The sequence below is a fragment of the Haematobia irritans genome, chromosome 2, assembly GCF_050003625.1.
Source record: "Haematobia irritans isolate KBUSLIRL chromosome 2, ASM5000362v1, whole genome shotgun sequence".
Taxonomy (NCBI): domain Eukaryota; kingdom Metazoa; phylum Arthropoda; class Insecta; order Diptera; family Muscidae; genus Haematobia; species Haematobia irritans.
The window spans coordinates 99439626-99457038 of NC_134398.1; the positions used below are offsets into that span (position 1 = coordinate 99439626).

Below are 17413 nucleotides of genomic sequence, written 5' to 3' on the forward strand. Positions count from 1 at the left end.
ACCAGTAGATAATTATCGTTTTAAGTTACATTTATATAGCACAGTTTGCAGCGCCCACGAGCCTATGCAAACATAACATTATTTAACAGAAACATACATTTGTTTGCCACGTGGAGCAGTGGTTAGCATGTCTGCCTTGCACGCAAAGGGTCGTGGGTTCAATCCCTGCTCCGACCAAACTTTTTTTTTTTTTTTTTTTTTTTTTTAATTTACACATTTATATTTATACTATATTAATTTTTTTTAAATGAAACTTCGAAATGTGCGTTATTAAAGATTTATAGTCAGTAACAGTGCTTGATATAAACGAAATTGACTGATTTTTGGATAAAATATTATTTTTTATTGCAAAAATAACAATCTTGTAATAAAAACCTGTTTTTGTACAAAACTTTAAAATTTGGAAGGAATTCAAAAACTAACAAAAGAAGAACGTGGAGTCGAGTATAAACATACATACATAATTTTATAATATTAACATAAATTTATTTAGGAGTGAACAGTTTTTTACTAGCATTTAACATCATCGCTCTAAAATTCCTTTTATTTTTCTTTAATAATTCATTTTAAAGAAAATAAACTTTTTAAATTGTTTTAGCTGTAAAACTCGAACTTAATGCCCGCTTTTATATTTGTCAACTCCTCGTGGACTACTTTTTAATAAAGAGGAACTAAACTTTGTTTTTTTACATTTTACTGTGTAATTTTTCACTATTTCCTCCTTATTTCATTTTACTGTCCCAACTCTAAAAAGAGTATAGTGCCCTTTCGTTATTTTTATGAAGACCCCTGATTTCTTTTAACGAACCAAGAAAAAAATTGTGCCCATAATGCCAAAATAATAAACAAAACACATGTCCACACATACATAAAATGCTGCTCTCAAGGCGAAAACATAAACTGTTTCTTTTTCAAATGTCTATTCTCTTGGTTCAGAATGTATATTCTCTTTATTCAAATTAAATAATATTTAGACTTAAACATATCAAATTTTTGGCCTTATCATAAAACAGTTTTCCGAAACAACATACAAGCGGTTTCACAGAAATTGTTCTCTTTTGACTCTTTTGCTGTGTTATATTGATATCTTTCGTCAACTCTCCCGGTTTCCATCTCTATTTCTCTCTATACTCTCTCTGTCGCTTTGAATAAAATATCACAACATATGTATGTTTAGTCGAAATTTGTAAATTTATATATGTTTGTATTCACACATATGATTTTTATGAAACATTCATGCCCCAAACATAATATATTCTAACATATTAACATAGATGTCCCAAACATTTAGTGTTAGTTTAGGAACATTACATGTTCGCACTTAAATATTTATATTGTGGTTTAAAATCGTGCCCGAAACACATTTTGTTTATATCGGAACATATGAAAAACATATTTTTCTAACAGTGTATCAGTCTTAAAATTCATCCGTCTTTCTGCAGGTACATTTATAATATGTAGCATCTCCAGTGTAAATCTCCTTTTATAATTGCTTTCTTGCGTCAAAATATCTACGTCCTTAAGGTTTGGTTTGTGTCCTGTTAAAGTGCAATGTGCTGCAAGTGCCGTATTTTGCTCCAAGGGCTTACCAGTGGCTTTCTGATCAGATTTATGCCCTGAGAGTCTAGTTTTTAATTTGGTTTTCGTTGTACCAACATATACTTTTTGGCAAGTATCCGAATCATTTTCATTGCATTTGATCTTATATACTACGTTTGACTTGTCTTCTTTCTTAATTTTGGATTTTGTCTTGCTGAAGAATTGATTTACTGTATTATGAGTCCTTTGTGCAATTTGAAATTTGTCCTTATTAAACATGTTTGATGATTTGAATCTTTCCGAAAATTGGGGGACATATGTCAAGGGTTTATAAATTTTGGGTTCAATTTCGTCATTTTTGATATGTTGTCGTTTTTTACATGTTGAATTAGGTCGTCAACCGTTTTATTCGGGAAATCATTTAATCGCAGTATAGTCCTTATCTTATCCTCGTTGTCCTTATGGAATATTTTGTCGCTAATACCGTGTACTCTTCTTATAAAATTTGTAGCCGTATTCATTATAATTCGTCTAGGATGTTTTGAGTTGAAATTTATCAATCGTCCTGTGGCTGTTGGCTTTTGATACCAGTTGATTTTCATTCCATTTTTGTGCCTTAGAATTATAGTATCTAAGTATGGTAACTTGTTGTCCTCTTCTGTTTCATCGTAAATTGAATTTGTCGATCAAAGGCGTTTAGAGCTGATAACGTAGCCTGAACGTCATTTTTATTCAAAATACAGAACAGATCGTCTACATATTTTGTCATTATTTTTGGTTTTATAGTCAATTTTTCCATCACTGAGTCTAAGAGTACTTCCATTACAATGTCGGCGATAATCGGTGAAGCTGGTGATCCCACCGGCATTCCTTTACGTTGTTCATACACCTTGTCATCATACACAAAATATCTTGAGTCCTTGATACAAAAAGTTAATATTTCTATGAAAACATCCATCGGTATCTTTGTGTAGTCTTTTATTTCGTCCCATTTTTCTTTTATAGTCTTTATCGCCAAATTTACTGGAATGCTTGGAAAAAGATATATTACGTCGAACGAAATCATTGTTTCATTGTCCTCAATCTTAATGTTGCTGGTTGTATTCTTAAATTCAATTGCGTCCTTTACATTATATTTGGAATCTTTCGTCAAGTTTTTCAAAATATTCACAATATATTTTGATAGTTTATAAGAGGGGGAATTTATTGAAGAACATATCGGTCTTACAGGGACTCCTTCCTTATGAATCTTCTGAAGTCCATAAATTCGTGGGGCGTTAGCAGTTTTACATATTAATTTAAATTTCTCGTTGCTGTCAATGATGTTCATTTTGAATAATTTGTCTACCAGTTTATTATTTTTCGTCTGGAGTGTTGATGTCGGATCTCTTTTTAAGCGTCTATATGTACAAATTAATGTCTTTCATATAGTATGAAAGAAAAAAATATTATTTTAGTTTTTATTTCATTTATTTATTCATTTTGTATCTTATGCTTAAGACTGCTAGACTTAAACTAAAACTTAAAGTCTACAACCATCACTTTTCATTTATTTTCCAATATTATCATAGACGCAACGTCAGCTAAATTATGTCCCCATGGCGTCGCGATATATAGAGTATTGGTTTACAATTTGGCGGACCGTTGATTCAGCGTTTAATAACAGCGCGTGTAAAAATCAAATATACAAAAAAATATTACAGGTACACACAAAAAAATTTTTTTCTGATTCAATCACGAAATTAATTGATTCAATTAATTTTTAATTAATTAATCACAGAATTGATATTATCAATTAAAAAACAAGTATATACGGCCGTAAGTTCGGCCAGGCCGAAGCTTATGTACCCTCCATCATGGATTGCGTAGAAACTTTTTCTAAACACTACCATCCACAATCGAATTACTTAAGTTGCGGTAACGCTTGCCGATGGCAAGGTATCTTAAAACCTCCTACCACCATCTTCTAAATTGTATGTAAGTCCATACGTGGTATATATTAAATCAAAAAAGATCGATCCAATACGTATATAATTCAGTTTGACAAAGTAGACATAAACAAAATTTTCTATAGAAATAAAATTTTCTATAGAAATAAAAATTTTGACAAAATTTTCTATAGAAAGAAAATTTTGATAAAAATTTCTACCGAAATAAAATTTTAACAAAATTTTCTATAGGAATAGACTTTTGACAAAATATTCTATAGAAATAAAATCTTGGTAGATTATTTTTGGCTCGAGTGGCAACCATGATTATGAACCGAATAAAATTTGAACAAAATTTTCTATAGAAATAAAATTTTGACAATGATGAAAATTTTATTGTGAACCGAATAAAATTTTAACAAAATTTTCTCTAGAAATAAAATTTTGACAAAATTTTCTATAGAAATAAAATTTTGACAAAATTTTCTATATAAATAAAATTTTGGTAGATTAATTTTGGCTCTAGTGGCAACCATGGTTATGAACCGATATGGACCAATTTTTGAGTGATTGGACCAATTGTTGTATGGTTGTTAGCGACCATATACTAACACCACGTTCCTAATTTGAACCGGATCGGATGAATTTTGCTCCTCCAAGAGGCTCCGGAGGTCAAATCTGGAGAACGTTTTATATGGGGGCTATATATAATTATGGACCGATATGGACCAATTCTGGCACGGTTGTTAAAGATCATATACTAACACCATGTTCAAAATTACAACCGGATTGGGTGAAATTTGCTTCTCTTGGAGACTTCGCAAGCCAAATCTGGGGATCGGCTTATATGGGGGCTATATATAATTATGAACCGATGTGGACCAATTTTTGCATGGATATTAGAGACCATATAACAATACCAAGTACCAAATTTCAGCCGGATCGGATGCAATTTGCTTCTCTTTGGGGCTTCGCAAGCCAAATCTGGAGATAGGTTTATATGGAGTCCATATATAATTATGGACCGATGTGGACCAATTTTTGCACGGTTATTAGAGACCATATACCAACATCATGTACCAAATTTCAGCCGGATCGGATGAAATTTGCTTCTCTTTGAGGCTCCGCAAGCCAAATCTGGGGATCGGTTTATATGGGGGCTATATATAATTATGGACCGATGTGCACCAATTTTTGCATGATTGTTAGAGACTATCTACCAACACCATGTACCAAATTTCAGCGGGATCGGATGAAATATGCTTCTCTTAGAGGCTCCACAAGCCAAATCTGGGGATCGGTTTATATGGGGGCTATATATAATTATGGACCGATGTGGACCAATTTTTGCACGATTTTTAGAGACCATCTACCAACACCATGTACCAAATTTCAGCCGGATCGGATGAAATATGCTTCTCTTAGAGGCTCCACAAGCCAAATCTGGGGATCGGTTTATATGGGGGCTATATATAATTATGGACCGATGTGGACCTATTTTTGGATGATTGTTAGAGACCATATACCAACACCATATACCAAATTTTAGCCGGATCGGATGAAATATGCTTCTGTTAGAGGCTCCACAAGCCAAATCTGAGGGTCCCTTTATATGGGGGCTATACGTAAAAGTGGACCGATATGGCCCATTTTCAATACCATCCGACCTACATCGATAACAACTACTTGTGCCAAGTTTCAAGTCGATAGCTTGTTTCGTTCGGAAGTTAGCGTGATTTCAACAGACGGACGGACGGACGGACGGACGGACGGACGGACGGACGGACGGACGGACGGACATGCTTAGATCGACTCAGAATTTCACCACGACCCAGAATATATATACTTTATGGGGTCTTAGAGCAATATTTCGATGTGTTACAAACGGAATGACAAAGTTAATATACCCCCATCCTATGATGGAGGGTATAATTAATTGAAGGTCAATTAAAAAGTTAATTGATCCAATTAAAAAATTAATTGATACTATTATTTTTGTGATTGATTTTTGTTTCAATTAAAAAATTTGTTGAATCAATTAAATTTTTAATTGAATATTTTTTAAAACTCAATTAAAATTTTAATTGGAAAAATGTTCGTGATTTTTTTTTGTGTGTATGGGGTAGCATACCTTAACTCCTCCCCCTGTAAAATCAATCGTCCCGATTGTTAGAAAGTTGGGAGTTCATTTGAGCTACAAAATCTTTGAGAAGATTTTTCACTAGTAGAAGTTTTTGATTTGATTTCTTCGTTAACTACTTTTATAATATTAACGTCTGAGTGAGATTTACTTTTGTACTTGTAAATAACTAAGCAAATTACAAAAATTAATAGGGTAAATAATCAGATATTAGTAGAAAGCATTACATTTCCTTTGGTAGATATTAAATTTATTTTATCAATATTATTAGCTTGTAGATTTTTCATCAATTCTAAAGATAACACTTCTTCGACTAGTGATTTATTGGAAGACATTTGTAAAAGAGGTGGAAGGGGTTTGAAATTTGAAATTTCTTTTGAAACGAATGTTTGATTGTCTATCTTTATTGATTCATTATGGAATTGTATTAAATATGTTCCCGATAGTTTATAACTTTTATCTTCGGATATTTCAATGGCGCCGTCAAATTTATTCAAAAAAATAGTTCCCGGATATAATTCTTCTGTTGTAGGAACGTGTTCATTATTAATAAAAGTACAATTATGAGCTTTGTTTCTAAAGTGATGGTACACAATTATTTTCACTTATGTCTATGAGATTATCATGATTGCAAATACATAATTTATTGATTTCAGTACAATTATTTTTGATTTCAAATATTTTGTTTTTACATTTAATTACAATATTTGTATTAATTTTTATAATTGTATTATTTTATTTAACAGGCTTAATTAGTATTTTCTCACAATTTGTGTGGTCTATTGATGGTAAGTTAATTATATAGATTAGTGATGAGTGATCAGAAGCGATTTTAATCGTTGCGAATCCTAATGCTTCCTCTAAATTATTATATGGAAATTCCTCTACATCCAAAAACTCTTTTATTTCATTAATTTCCTTTTCAGACAGTATAAACGAATTTACTATCCCTACTTTAGCCGATTGCAGAGCATATTCTATATTTGTCAGTTCAGTTTTTAAAATGTTTATTTTTGATCTTATAGAATCTTCTATAGTTCTTTGAATTTCTCCTAAGGATTGGAACGTGTTTAAAATCTTGTTCGTAGTATTAGTCAGTAGGTTTATTCTTTCTATTATGTCATTATTTATTATCCTCTGTCTTGCGTTATTTCCCAATAGTCCGTTTATCTTTTGTACTACAATATTATGATCGTCATAGTCTGGTGAACCAGCAATCCATTTCCAGGCTGATCCCAGTATATTAATTGAACGTTTGGTCCTTGGTCTAATTTTTCTTAACTGCTCATTCAACTGGTCAATGTCGTGTAGTAAAAATGGCAATATGGAACTGTTTCATAAAATTTTCTCATGGATTTCATTTTTCAGGTTGTCAATGATTCGTCCGTATTTGTCCAGTTCAATAATGTGAATTAGTTTAAAATTTCCGTTTTGAATTTTAGCTTGTCCTATATTGTTACTAGTTGTGAAGTGGAGTAGTCTAGTATTTGCACTTCAGCTTTACAAATTGTGAAAAATATAAGCAGTAGTATCATAGAAGCCATGTTCTGAAAAAAAAACAAATATTTTTAAATATTTGATTATGTTTCAATATTGTCTTTATGAATTATTCTGTCGCGATATTTAATTCTAATTTTATTACCTAAATCTTCCTTAACTATTTGCTTTTTAAATCGTGGTAATAACTTGTTTCTTCGTTTTCTCGTAAACCGTTTCACCTGGTTGATAAGTATTTATTTGATTATCATTGTTTCGTAACAACATTTTTTCTTGAGCCTTTTTTAGAATTTCTACTAAATTGTGTTCTATCTTATTAAAAAATATATCTGTGGGTTTATTTTGTTTGACCGAATGGATGGTTTTATTGTATTGTTGAGCTGCTCTATAGAATGTTTCTTTATCTCCCAATAAGTGAAATTCGTCCTTGATACATCTAGCTATTTCTATTAAGGTAGAATGGACTCTTTCTACTTGTCCATTGGTTGTACTATGGCGAGGTGTGCAATAATATAGTTCAATACCTAATCTGTGCAATAAAGATTTAAACTGCGGATTACAAAAGCCTGGTTCGTTGTCAAGTGTTATTTTTTTAGCATTTGGAAAGCCCTGTAGTAATACTAAAAGTTTTACTCCTAGGTTAGTTTTATCTTCAATATCCTTAATTATTAAAAATTTCGAATACGAATCAATACAAGTTAGAAATTTTAATCCTTCTGCATAAAAAATATCAACATTAAGGTACTCCCCCTCCTTGTTAGGAATTGGAGCCTCTCCAATTGGAACTTTCTGTGGATGTCTATTATATTTATTTTTATTACATATAGAACAATGTCTGATATATTCCTTAAAGTGGTCTGCCATTTTTGGCCAATAGTACTGTTTATATACTTGTTTATGATTTTCTTTACAACTACGATGAGATCGCGAATGTGTTTCCTTTATTATGCTTTGTTGGTCATCTTCATTTATTACATCAATAGGAAATATGCGGGTAAATACAAATTTATTTGAAAATACCCGCTTTACAGTTTCTTTAAAATCATATAAATCTTCCGGTACACAGTGTATCGTTGTCACTAGGTTAGGTTAGGTTAGGTTATGTGGCAGCCCGATGTATCAGGCTCACTTAGACTATTCAGTCCATTGTGATACCACATTGGTGAACCTCACTCTTATCACTGAGTGCTGCCCGATTCCATGTTAAGCTCAAAGGCAAGGGACCTCCTTTTTATAGCCGAGTCCGAACGGCGTTCCATATTGCAGTGAAATCACTTAGAGAAGCTTTGAAACGCTCAGAAATGTCACCAGCATTACTGAGGTGGGATAATCCACCGCTGAAAAACTTTTTGGTGTTTGGTCGAAGCAGGAATCGAACCCACGACATTGTGTATGCAAGGCGGGCATGCTAACCATTGCACCACGGTGGCTCGCTGTCACTGAATTTGGATTGATATATTGCAAAAGAATGGATTTTAGATTTTCCCTAGTATCGTATTCAATAATATGACGAGTCCTTCCGAAGTTTGCTATCATTTGATATAATGAAAAATTTGACTTGCTTAGCAAAATTTGTTGCTTAAATTCATTTAAAGGTTTTGATGTTTCGGGGATGTTAAAATTATCACTACTTTCTGTAGAATGTTAAGTGTCCTGCAAAGAGTCTTCGTCCGAAATAATATTTAAATATTGTCGCGAAAGAGCGTCGGCTACCACGTTGGTAACACCTGGTTTATAAATCATTTTTGGCGAAAATTCTTCAATAAAGGAACGCCATCTTTTTATTTTTGCATTGGGATTTCGAGTGGACACGGCAAAAGTTAACGGTTGGTGATCTGTATGAATTTCTATATTTGAACTACCATGTAAATAATTTCTTAAATTCTTTAAAGCCCAAACAATGGCATAAAGCCCTTTTTCATTAGTCGCATAGTTCCGTTCGGTTGAATTTAAAGTTTTTGATATAAATGTAATCGGTTTACCGTCTTGGCTAAGAACAGCACCTACTGCTTCATTAGAGGCATCGGTGGTAAGGACAAATGTTTTATTAAAATCAGGTTGCACTAATTCTACTTGTTCGGAAAGTATTTTTGTTTTAATTTTTCAAAAGTTAACACACCTTGTTCATCTATATTAATTTCAATTTTCTTTGACATATGTTGCGATACCTTTCCATTTTCACCAGATAAATATTTTGTCAGCGGTTTTGCTATGTTCGCATAATTCTTAATAAACTTTCGATAATATCCTATCATTCCAAGGAGGAAACTGCGGAGTGGCCTTAGTGTTTTCGGTAAAGGATATTCATTTATTGTTTCTATTTTCTTTGGATCTTTTTTTATTACGGTCTGCTCAACTACATAGCCTAAAAATTCTACTTCCTTCTCATAAAACTTCAATTTTTCCAAGGAGATTTTCATGTTAGTTTCCTTAAGTTTATTTATAATTATGTTCAAGTGTTCAAAATGTTCCTTTAGAGATGAGGAGTAAACAATTATGTCATCTATATAAACATGACATATTTTCCCTATAAATTCTCGCAGGATATCATCCATAGCGCGTTGGAAAATACTTGGACTGTTTTTTAAGCCCAAAGGGTAATCTGATAAACTCATATTTCCGGTGTTGACGGAAAAAGCGGTTTTCTCTATGTCCTGTTCTTTCATCAAAATCTGATGGAATCCTGATTCTAGATCTATGGTAGAAAAATATTTTGCTGTACCTAAATTCGACAATATGACATTACAGTCTGGAATCGGATACTTATCACAAACTGTTTGTTCATTTAGTTTTTTATAATCTATTACCATACGCAATTTCGGTGTTCCGTTTTCATTTGTTCCTTTCTTTGGCACTACCCATGTAGTATAATTGACAACAACTGTCTTATTCTTTATTTTCATAAAATGTATAACTAAATATTAAACATAAGCATAGCCTACTGATACTTAATAAGAAAGTCAAAATAATAAAGTATATTTAAATAGTAATATGAAAATGTTAGTTCAAATGCTATATACATTCAAAGTCATGGCATGCTTTGATAAAATATAAAAACTTAATGAAGACTTAAGTTCATAACTCAACACCTCCCTCTTTTTAAGAATTCAACCAATAGCCAATTAAATATAAGCTAAGATGTATTTATATATATATACATATAAAATAACATTCAATGAGCAAATTCATAAATTTAATTCAGAGACATTACATAATTAATAATAAATATTTAAGTGTATAGTTTTTGCAAACGAGAAGATCTTCTTGGACCTACAACATCATATCTGTCAGACGTTGGATTCACATTCTCACCCTCAGGGCAATCAGTACATTTTCTTTCCTTTATATGATAGGAATTCCTTCTGTAAATCTTCCCATCTAGCAAACTCTTCACTATATACGATCTTGGAGTTCCATGATGACCAATGACAACCCCTGGAACCCACACACGAGAACCCTCATTTTTGAAAAATACATCTTCTCCAATATTCAAAATCCTTCTTTCCCGTGAGGTTCTGTTATAATATTTTTGAGAGTTTAACTTTTTCTTTTCTATATCATCCCTTATATAATTGTTGAATATATATCTACTATCTGGTCTTATTAAACTATCTGTAATTGGAATGCGAGTCCTCATGCGCCTATGTAACATTAACTGAGCTGGTGAATATCTATAATCTTTCACAGGGGTATTTCGGTATTCTAACAACGAGTTATATAAATCTTCCTTGTTATACGATTTTCGTAACATTTCTTTACAAATTCCTACAGCCCTCTCGGCTAAGCCATTGCTCCGTGGGTAGTTGGGGCTGCTTGTGATTATTTTAAAATTCCATCTTTTGGCAAATTCCAGACACTCGTATGAACCAAATGGCATGTTATCGGCTATAACCAGCCTAGGAATACCAAATCTAGAAAATACTTGAATCCAACCATCCACAACGTCAGATGAAGTCTTCGACTTCAATTGGAGTAACTCAATCCATTTACTATAGTAATCAACTATTACAAGATATGACTTCCCTGCATATTCCAAAATATCACAACCTACTTTAATAAATGGCATTTCAGGAATTTCATGAGATATAAGCGGTTCCTTTATGTTGGAAGATCTATTCTCTTGACATTTTCTACATTTTAATATCATTCTTTCAATATCCTCATTCATATGCATCCAAAAGAATAACTCAGATGCCCTTTTCCTTGTCTTTGATATGCCCATGTGACTATCATGCAATTTATCTAAAATTCTGCACTTCATATTACGGGGAACCATTATTCTTTCGTTATAAAAAACAAGACCATCATCCACAGTAATATCATTTCTTTTACTATAATAAGCTCTAACGAATTCGGCCAACTTTTCTTTCACTGGCCAACCATTAAGTACATATTCCCTTATAGTGCTTAACAACTCGTCGTCTTTACTTTCCTTTCGTAGATCCTCTAATCCTTCGTCATTTATATTGATGGTATGGACCATATCAGAAACACCTCGTTCTTCCTCTAAATCCCCAGTGTCAATAAAATTTCTAGATAAATAATCAGCAACAACAATACTCTTTCCTGGTTTGTAAACTACTTCAACATTATAAGGAAACATTTTCAACCGCAATCTCTGGAGTCTCGTCGAACCAATCTTGTTTATGTCTTTCTTAAATATAGTCTCTAAAGGTTTATGGTCTGTGTTTATAATGACTTTTTTACCATATATAAACTGATGAAATTTCTTGCAAGCAAATACTATTGCCAAAAACTCTTTTTCAATTTGTGCATACTGCCTTTCAGTAGTCGATAATGACCTTGAGGCAAACGAAATAATTCTATTCTCTTGAAACAAACAACAACCTAAACCATCCTTTGATGCATCAGTCTGAATAACAATATCTCTATTCTCATTAAATGGGGTAAGAACGACATAACCACATACAGCCTTCTTTATATTTTCAAAACATTCTGCATGTGCTGCCAAAATCTGGTATTCAACATTCTTCTTCAGAAGTTCACGAAGATGTGATGTCAAGTCTGCTAAATTCGGAATAAATTTTCTTAAATAATTAACAAGTCCAAGGAAGGATTGCAATTCAGTCTTATTTTTTGGACATTGAAGACCCAGTATTGCCTCAATTCTCTTTGGATCCGGTTGAATACCCCTACCCGATACAATGTGGCCTAAAAATTGCACTTCTTGCACTCTAAACTGTATTTTCCTACTATTCAATTTGACATTGCACTGTCTAGCCCTTTTCAAAAACATCTCTACATTTCTATCATGCTCCTCAATTGTTTTACCACCTATAATAATATCATCAATGTAAATGCTAACTCCTGGAAGGTCCCCAAATGTGTTATAATTATAGCGCTGAAAGACCTCAGATGCTGTTACAAGCCCAAACGGAAGGCGTTTGAACCTGTAGCATCCGAACGGTGTACTAAAAGTAACTAAATCGCTGGATTCATTAGTCAAAGGAACATGCCAAAATCCGTCTTTTAAATCAAAAACTGAAAAGTATTCATATTCAACTAAACTTGATGTAATTTCTTCAAATGTGGGTATCTGATAGTGATCTGGAAGAACATGCTTATTAAGTTCACGTGGATCCAAGCACAAACGAAGACTACCATCTTTCTTTTCTCGGATCACTAAATGATTCACCCATGCCTGTGGTCTTGAAGACTTTTCTATAATTTTCCCTAGTTCCATTTCGTCTAATTTTCTCTTTAATTTATCCCTAATCTTAAATGGAATTCTTCTGGGTGGATGAGCAACTGGAACTGCATGAGTACTAATTTCAATTTTATATTCATCTTTGAATCTGCCAATTCCTTCGAAAACGTCCCTGTACTTATTTATTAACCCGTCTAGTCATTCAGTCTTTTCCATATTCCAAATTCGCTTGATTAGACCCAAGTTGACACATGAGTCTCTTCCAAGTATAGGCCTATATCCATCTTTAACTATAAGAAAAAGTTCTTCTCTCAAATTATCTTTTGCAACACAAGGCAGAACTATTTCTCCAATGGGACATATCTTATGACCACTATATGAAGTCAACATAGTTTTTGTAGGCTTTAACGAAGGATTTTTAATTATTTGTCGAAGAATATAAAAAGGAATTATGTTCGCATCGGAACCGGTATCTAATTTAAATTTCACAGGCGTATTTAAAACCATAACTTCATGCATCCAAACGTCTTTCTTACTACTAGATTTAATGCTGTAGGTTAAAGCAAATTCACTATTTGTATCCGAATCCTCTTCACCATAGCTTAGAGTATTCACCTTTACTGCTCTAGACTTACATGCCACAGAAAAATGATTCAATTTCTTACATTTATGACACTTCTTTCCAAAAGCCGGACAATTATCTTTACGATGAATCTTAAAACACTTATTACACTGTCTATTTGTCCTATATTTTGTAGTGCTATCTTTACCTGGAGCCTTAGTGTATAACTTATCAATACAAGCATCATCATTGTTGTCTGTTATTCCAGAATGTTCTTTAACTTCATCCACAATTTTCTTCGTCTCTTGAACGGCCCGGACTTGCTCCTTCTGTTTCTCAAATATTTTGCATTCAAGTGTTGCTTGTTCCATTGTTATGTTCTCCATTTTCAACAATTTTTCTTGAAGCTTTTTATCAGAAACGCCCAAAACTATACGGTCTCTAACCATTTCGCATACATTTGAAAACTCACAGCTGCTTGCTAACTCTCGGATTTCTTTAATAAAGCTTTCAACTGGTTCATGTTCCATTTGATTTCTGTTGTAAAATACAAATCTTTCATATAAGATATTTGTGTGTGACCCAAATAAATTGTCTAGCGCATTTATAACTTTCTCGTAACTCTTTCGATCTTCATCGGATAATTCCAAATTTCTTATTATTTCCTTGCCATCTGGTCCAATTTGATTTCTTAGCAATGCCAATTTTGATGCTTCGCTTAATTTTACATTTCTCGCCACAATGAAATCTTCAAAATCTTCCTTGAAAATTTTCCAATTCTTTTTCTGATTTCCCGAAAGTTTCAAGTCACCAACAGCTTTAAGAGAGTCCATTTTGTATGTATGTATATGTTCACGTAGGTAAATTCGTTAAAATTTTGTTTTTACGACTGCGCCATGTAGTATAATTGACAACAACTGTCTTATTCTTTATTTTCATAAAATGTATAACTAAATATTAAACATAAGCATAGCCTACTGATACTTAATAAGAAAGTCAAAATAATAAAGTATATTTAAATAGTAATATGAAAATGTTAGTTCAAATGCTATATACATTCAAAGTCATGGCATGCTTTGATAAAATATAAAAACTTAATGAAGACTTAAGTTCATAACTCAACAACCCATATCGGGGAATTATAAGGACTTTTACTTGGACGAATAATACCGTCCTCTAGTAACCGTTTTACTTCATTATTAACAAAACTATTAGCGGAAAGTGGATAAGGATATTGCTCCATATTGGCGCTTCAGCAATTGTTCTGATCTCCGCTCTAATATCTGTTCTAAATAGCAAATTCATATCTATACTTGAATGAAGTTTTTCTATATAACGTATAACGTTCCTTCTTAAAACGTTTATTGATTCTTTTCATTCATCGAAAAGGTTTTCACTTTGCAACTTATTTATATAATTTTCATTAGAAAAATAATTTTCGCTTGTATTTTCACTTAAATTTTCGCTTGCACTTGGTTCACAATTTATAATTTTTTCACGGTGTTCACCACAAATAAAAATTCCTTTTTGAAATCCAATATAATGTTAGCCCTTTTCATAAAATAATAACCTATAAGAATATCAGCTTCTAAGTTTGATATTTCATAGAATCGCTCTTTAAAACCAAATGTTATCGCATCATAAAAATGTTCAATGATGGTAAAACCATTAATGGTTTTTACCCTCTTCTTAATAACTAGGTCCTGTATGTTTGTTAAAACTCCAGGTTTGCAATAGCAGCTTCTTGCGCCGCTGTCAATTAAAATTCGGAGGTTCCGTCCTATAGATGTAGGGCAATCCCGACCTACTTCTAAAAAAGATTCCTCATGAAGGTTATTTATTCTTTGTGCCTTGTATTTTGGTTGAAAGCTATTTTGAGCAATATTGCTTATTGGTCTTTTAATTGTATTCACATTAAAATGATTTTGTTGTCTTTGTGGGAATCTATTTTTATAGTTAAAAGGTCTTTCTTGCTTTTGGTGTGTTTCATTGTTACGATTATATTTTGGATTTCTATTTCGATATTTACTGAACTACCTATTTCCATGGGTTCAGATTTTTGCTCTGATTGGCGATTGTTAAATTGAAAATTTTGATTCTTTCGACCATGATTCGGAAAACGTAAATTATTTTGTATCTTAAAATGGTTAAAATGGGGTTTACTGAACTGAAGCGCGAAATTTGCACGAGTTTTATTAGCTTCTAGTTCTTGAGCTTTTGCCAATGCATCAGGCAAACTATTTGGTGAGACGGAAAATGAAATATCATTTAAGGGGGAATTCAAACCTGTTACAAATACCCTGAGCGCGTATTGTCTGTTCCTGTTGTTCAGTTCCCTAGTTAGTTCGGAGTTCGTTCCGTGGGTCATTATCGTTTTGTTAATCAAGTCAGTTAATTTTTTATTTACTTCATTATAGTAAGTTATTAGTGGTTGTGGTCCTTGTCTCATGATGCTAAGTTCTTGTTCAATAAGGTGTAAGGGTCTTTTGTCTGCGTATGCAAAATCTAATCGGCTAATAATTGCGTCAAAATTTAGTACAGTCCCGTGATTCGCTAGTGTGTCATTAGCTTCATCTATTATCTTATTTCGAAGTATTGTCAAGGCAGAATAGTACCGTTTACTACCTCTGGTGTACAAATTCATAGAATGAGTTGCGGCCTCACGCCAGCTGACATACGAATGTATACCATCAAATGTTGGTATAGACTTTGCGACATCTAATGGTTCGTCACAACGGAACGCATTGTTAATTTTTTTCTTTTGAAACTCACTAACTATGTCGGACGATGTTAGTTGCCCTAAACTTTTGCTAAACTCCTCAATTTTGGCTAGCAAAGGATTTGTTTGTGCTTTGATTAAAGCTTCTATTTGGTCAGACGTTGCCATTGTCTCTGTAGTCAAAGAACTGAACAAGTTGGATAAGTTATTAATTTCTGAATCCAGATTGAAAAGAGTCATTTATTTAGGAACTCAATCGCAATCCTTATCTTAATATTCAAGTAACTTAAAACATTTAATTAAAACATAAAATTAGTTTTTTTTTCGTTAAAGTACACATTTTTACGTAATTCACAAACAAATTTAAATTAAAGAACAATTTTAAAATAAATTACAACAGGATCTTCAAAATCTAAATTAAATATAAAAATAATCTGCTTACATTCAATAATTGTAGCTCTCCTGGGAAGTGATGTTCTGGCAATTATTCTCCAACAAAGTTCTCAATGTAGTTGTCCTCACTACAAGTTGTTATTGGCACTTCATTGCAATTTCCTTACTTAGAGTAACTCTTGAAGTTCTTTATTATTATTTTATTCTTTCCATTCCACCGCACAATTTTTGGGTTTTGCTTTTATTGTTTTTTTTTTACAGGATAATTCACTTATAGTCACTTCTTTTTATATAGGAGTTTATTTCTGGTTACACAGTTTATTTCGTGTTGTTTTTTTTTTAATACGTTATTTCAAGTTTTTTTTTGAAGGGATAATTTTTCTTTTTACAATTGTTCACTTCTTTTTTCTCCTTTTTGTAAGGATACTTATTTTTTATTACCACTATGGTTATCCTTACTTTTAAATTTTCACGATATTGTTCTTACAATTTTTCACTTTTTTCACTTTTTGTAAAGATACTTATTTTTTGTTACCACTACCGTTATCCGTACTTTTACATTTTCAGGATATTTTTCAACGATAAGGAATCCTTATTTTTGTTACCGCTACCGTTATCCTTACTTTTACATTTTGAGGATATTTTTCCAACGATAGGGCATCATCCCGGTTGAGCCCCCAATTAATGTCTAATGTATGAAAGAAAAAAAAATTATTTTAGTTTTTATTTAATTTATTTATTAATTTTGTATCTAATGCTTAAGACTGCTAGACTTAAACTAAAACTTAAAGTCTACAACCATCACTTTTCATTTATTTTTCAATATTATCATAGACGCAACGTCAGCTAAATTGTGTTTCCATGCCCTCGCGATATATAGAGTATCGGTTTACAAGTTGGCTGGCCGTTGATTCAGCGCTTAATAACAGCGCGTTTAAAAATCAAACATACAAAATAATATTACAGG

The 17413-nt window shown here is 32.4% G+C and overlaps 1 protein-coding gene across 10 annotated transcripts in view; it reads left to right on the top strand.

Annotated features, from left to right (window-relative positions):
- Positions 1–17413, top strand: part of TTLL4A (Tubulin tyrosine ligase-like 4A) — a 673269-nt gene that overhangs the window by 115469 nt on the left and 540387 nt on the right. Inside the window, exon 2 of one of the 10 annotated variants that reach the window (XR_012719467.1) lies at positions 6354–6395. The exons of the other annotated variants lie outside the window; for them this stretch is intronic. The gene's annotated coding sequence lies outside the window, so the exon portion shown is untranslated. The remainder of the gene's footprint in view (positions 1–6353; positions 6396–17413) is intronic. 10 annotated transcript variants of the gene reach the window in all.